The sequence below is a fragment of the Dermacentor andersoni genome, chromosome 6 (genome assembly GCF_023375885.2).
Source record: "Dermacentor andersoni chromosome 6, qqDerAnde1_hic_scaffold, whole genome shotgun sequence".
NCBI lineage: Eukaryota > Metazoa > Arthropoda > Arachnida > Ixodida > Ixodidae > Dermacentor > Dermacentor andersoni.
This window is the reverse complement of record NC_092819.1, coordinates 92,542,332-92,547,904: the sequence shown is the minus strand read 5'-3', so window position 1 is coordinate 92,547,904 and position 5,573 is coordinate 92,542,332.

Here is a 5,573-nt window from a genome sequence, read left to right as displayed (position 1 = left end):
TTCACCCAACACTGCATTCCACCTGGCTAACTGGATAACTGTCACTCACATCTCTCTTCTACTCCAGGCTCTTATTCAGCACGTCCGTAATCTGCTAGGCGAGGTCTGGCAGGTAATGACAATCTCAAAGCAAAAGCTCCGGACTAGGTTCTAAATTGAGGGTTTATTCCGTCCCTCTCTCCATTTCGAACCCCAGCTTCACTGAAAAATACTGAAAAATAAAGTGGGGGGCAGTGCCGTCCCTCGGCTGAACGGGACACTGAACGTCAATTGCACTCCATGGCGATTCTTGAGAGAAAGCTTTGTATCCATGGGCGCTTTCGGCGTCTACTCGAATGCGCATCAGGGGGTGCTTCTCCAATCATCGAAGGAATAATTGAGAAGTGCTACTGAGGCACGGTGTCTTCTTTAATTTAAGGGCGGTCCGGTACTCCGTTCAGTGTATCAATGAAGAAATTTCAGTATAACGTCTGTGAATACGGAGTTGGGACTAAGCGTTTGTAGGAGCTGATATCATCTTTAGCGTGTAGCCACATGTGGTAATCACCTTGCTAGCGATCTCCGGTAACGATGCTGCTTGATTTGGGACCCTCCACGCAGACCGCCACATTGGCGGGTACCACAGCGCCCAACCGATCGGCCTGTTTAACTCTGTTTACTCCATCCACAGGAGCTCCAGGGGGCATTCTGACAACGCAGTGGAAAGGTCCAAACCAGTTTCTCGCGTCACCTTTCCCCTCTTCCACTCTCCTTCCGTGTATATGCACCCTCTGAACCCCCTCCCGACGCGGCGTGCAAAACAGGAGCAGCAGCAGCTGCACCGGCAGCACTAGTGGAAAAGTCTCAAGGAGAGGCAAAGCTTCGCTTTAAACGCTGTGCGTGCCGTAGTGAAAGAACACTTGCAAGCGTAGCTCTCACGATACGATTCATCAGAGGTAGCATTTCGAGTATGTATAAATAGGGATTTTCAGAAGTGAGGGCAGGAATCTTAAGGTTTTCTGTGCCTAGCAGCAGAGATAACAAGACATCGCTATGAGACGAAAGAATTGTCGAAAAGCTTCCATGCTTTAGGCACCAACTTAGCGTGCGACATGACTGCATGTTTCGCGCGCCGACAACCAGCCACTTGGAACGAATTCTCTGGACTGCACCAGCTTCAGGATATTAATTTTCAAAGTGTCCGACGAAAGCAATTGTCGTTCTAGGTACTTCTTTAAGAAACCGCTGTTTTATGCATTGCAGCACAAAAGTAACTGGAACACCAATGCATTTTGACGGACACATCGAAAATTAATATCTCGGAACTGGTGCTATCCAGAGAATTCGTTCCGTGTGGATACGCCGCGCAGACTCAGCGGCTATAATTCGTAGATTGAAATATGTGGCATAAAGGAATGAATTAAAACTGTAATTAGCGTAATTACGTTACTTATTGAATTAACCACTTTTATTTCTCGTAGAAGTAATGGCCGCCTCATGGAGTAATTTAGATCAAGGGTGCTATCCTTGTATTCATTGTATCATTGTATTCTCTGCCACAAGCAATTTCTAAAGAAATTGGTGCAGCCCCCAAAAAAAGAATACACCCTGTATGTGTCTTCTGTCGAAATCAAGTGTCGGAAGTCAGCGATGGTGTGCGTCCTCGACTGCTGTCCTCGTCCTCCGTCGCTCCGTTCAAAGTTCGACCTGATAAATCTCTCCTCGCGCGCGATCTCTCCGCCGACACCTGTCGACTTCATCATCATCATCTATTTTCCTTCAATGACCCCGATGGGGCCTTACATAAGGGGGGGGGGGGGGTGGCAGCAGGAAACATTACAGGGCGTGATCGGTATAGACGTGCTCTTCCAATGCGCCTTACATGCCGCGCGTTCTTGCAACCTGAGCACAGGCTACCGTCACCCACCGAGTCGGAAAGCTCCACCAAGTCGAGCTCGCTGACACCCAGGGACAAGCGAAAGTGGGACGCCCTGCGCGCGGTCGGCAACCCCATGCAGACGGTGTGCATGGCGTGCAGCGTACTGTGCGCGCTGCTCCTGCTCGGCGTGCTGGGTTACATGCTGCTGCACGCACCTGTCAGACACAGAGCGGCCGCCGCACAGGTGCACAGGCCGACGGTGACCGCCGACCCCGACGAGACGACCGAGCGGGACCCCGTGTGGCTGCCCCCTCGCGACACCGTGAAATTCAGGGTCACCGGTGGTGTCGCGTCCTCTGCGAGCACAACGACGGAGAACGAAGTCATGAGAAACGGAACTAGCGAGGGCGCAGGGAACTCTCACGAGTTCCCCTCAACCGTCCAGAGCACGAGTGTTATGCAGGGCTTGGGAATGTCGCAGCCTCTAGGGGAAATACAATCGGACTAAAGTAATATTTCCCTCAATATACTTTCGCTATATAGCTTCGAATTTCGCCAATGTATATCACTTGCTATCGCCTATACTTAATTGGTATTTGATCTGTGCTGCACTTCTCGCTTTGTTCTTTGTTTTCATTTTGCAATGAGTATATAGCACTCGTCTATAATAAAATTATCCTCTTTTGTTCTTCGGCTTATGTCCCAATCCAAAGTCGCGCCGTGACATTTTGACTCAAGGACCAGGTCGAGCTAATACAAGAAACTGTCCAACGCGCCCTTCTTATAGAGGGGAAACAAGTAAAATGTCGCCGTTTCGCCCGAAAAGCGAGACATCGATTGCGATAGCAAATTAGTGGACAGCTATACGAAGTAGGGATAGCAGTTTAGTGGCCGTATACGCGTAAACTTGTAACCATAAGCGTACTAACTAAACTAACAAATATGGTGTCACGCGCGAACAAGCAAACATGAACACATGTCACTCGATGACTGCGGAAACGCGCTGTCAAAACGTTGGAGTGACGAAGCGTGGGAGCAGCAGTGAGCGCATTGACCTTCGCGATGCCTCTCGCATCAACGCGAACTAAGCCGCGAAACCACAGCCCAGCACGGACTCTACCCGTCACAGATGGCTTTCAAGATACAGCGGCCGCCCACGCCGCCCGGAGTAGAGCAGCACCCCTTCCCTCCCTACCCACGGCGGACCTTGTGCCCGTCACAGATGTCTTTCAAGATACAGCGGCCCGGGCGAGAGTGCGCGGCCGCCCGAGCCAGCACAACGCTTCCACCTTCAATACGCCCGGAGCCTTGCGTGTGACGGAAGACGGCGCGCTTCCTCCCCGCTTTCCTCCCTTCAGTGCGCGAAATTGAGCCGCCATCGCCGGCTCACCCTCGCACGCTTTCACTCGCACACGCAGCATAAGGCGCTCAGTGACGATTTTATCGTCATTGAACTTTATACGGAGCCTTACGGCGATGGCAGATATGCGCTTAGAGTTCCATATAATTGCTGTCGCAACAAAATAAGAGTTAGGCAGCATGTTACACTCCAATAACACGTGAAGGCGAAAGCCTGTTGCACACGTGATAATGCATTAAGTTGTACGATCGGAGGGGTGAGACTTCTTGCAAGACAACGAGCCGCAGTGTGCAGTAAACGTATTGCGCTGTAGGGCGACCTCCTTAACGACACATATGCAAGTGCCTAATACCGAACTGTTCTTCCTTTTTTTCCTTCGTTCTTTTTTCATTCATATTCAGCCATTGCATCTTTGCTTGCTTACTGGGGTATGAGCCATCCCCGACGATATATTTTACTTCTATGGACCAGACATCGCTTATCTCGAGTATGAGCCATTGCAACGAGCCACTTGATTAAGGCTTTCGCCTTAATAAGTTCTGAGGATTTACGTGCCAGAACCACGTTCTGATTATGAGACACGCCATAGCAGGATACTCCGAATTAATTTTGACCACATGCAGTTCCTTAACGTGCACACAATGTACGGTAGACGGGCGCTTTTGCATTTCGCCTCCATCGAAATGTGGCTGCCTCGGCCGCGATTCGATCCCGCGACTTCGTGCATAGCAGCGTAAAGCCAAAGCCACTAAGCAACCACGCCGGGTAAACTACATGCCGGTAAAAAGTAATAATTTGATTCAGTTTTGTTGCAGGATAGTGGGGAAAGAAGGTGAGAGTGTGCGTGCGTGCGTGATAACATTAAATTCTGGGGTTTTACGTTTTTGCATTTCACCCTCATCGAAATGCGGCCGCCGCTGCCGGAATTTGATCCCGCGCCTTTGGGCTTAGCAGCGCAACGCCATAGCCAATACACCACCATGGCGGGAGGGGCGAAAGGGAAGGGGGGGGGGGGGTTGCGCGCATGTGTGTGTGTGATGATCGTATGCAAAGAAAGAAAGAAGTCGCAGGTTCGCCCGAAAGGCGAACCATCTATTGCGATAGCAAATTAGTGGACAGCTGTGCAAATTAAGGATAGTACATTTATCAGCCCATTAAACTTGTAAACACGGGTACACTAAATTAACAAGCATGGTGTCACGCACGCACACGTGAACATGAACATCACACTCGATGACCGCAGGAACTCGCTGTCAAAATGCTGGAGTGAGGAAGTGCGGCAGCAGCAGCGAGCGAATTGATCTTCGTGCTGCGTCTCGCATCAACCGGAACTAATACCCGTGTCACACGGGCGTTTGGAAGGCCTTCCAACCGATAGTCAGTTGACGCAAAGGTCAAGTTTGAGCTGCTACACGGGCGGTTTCGAAGGCCGCCGAGTCAATAGACTATCGAGTCAACGGAGCACCTTACAACTCTATCGAAATCTCGATGGCCTTTGAGCAACGAAAACGGAAACAGCGCGAACATGCCCTCCCGTTCACAGGGTGCCCGTTTTCACGTTTAGAAAGAACAAATCAAACCAAAATGCTCTACAATACTATACATGAGTGTTATTAATTATTCAATACAGTATTTTTGCCACTTGATATGTGCGAACTGCACGTACTCTCCACAACAGCGACGTGCAGCGACGCAAGCGTTGCCGCAGTTTCGCTACTCAAAAACTTAAATGGATGGATGGATGCAAAACATTAATAATAGCCTTGTAACTTAAAAACTAAACATATATGTATGGCAATGTATAAACAATTTTTTTAAATGTATAAACAAACATGAAAGAAATTATGGTGTCTTTAAGTAGGTTTAATGTTGTTTAACTTATCGTGACATGAAAACGAAAATAAAGATCCGCAGCGCCACACAATTTTGCGAGAAACACCTGAACCACTCAGCGGCCTTTCAAAAGTGCCGTGTAGCAGCGTGACAACTCCTTTCAGTCGATAGAGTTGTGGTTTCTTTATTCTATGGTTGTGGCGTTTCGAAGGCCGTCGACTGGAAGGCCTTCCAAATGTGCCCGTGTGACACAGGTATAAGACGCGAAAACACAGCGCACGGCCAGACTCAGTCCCCGTCGCAGATGGCGTTCAAGATTCAGAGGCCCCGGCGGACAGGCGTAGCCCCTCGGGCCGCCCAGAGTAGAAGGCCTCTCCCACCCCGCACTATACCACCGGAGCCTTGCGCGCGACGGAAGACGGCGCGCTTCTTCCCCGATTTCCTCGCTTGCGTGCGCGAGATAGAACCGTGATCGCCGGCTCACCCTCGCATGCTTCCACTCGCACATACAGCATACCGCGC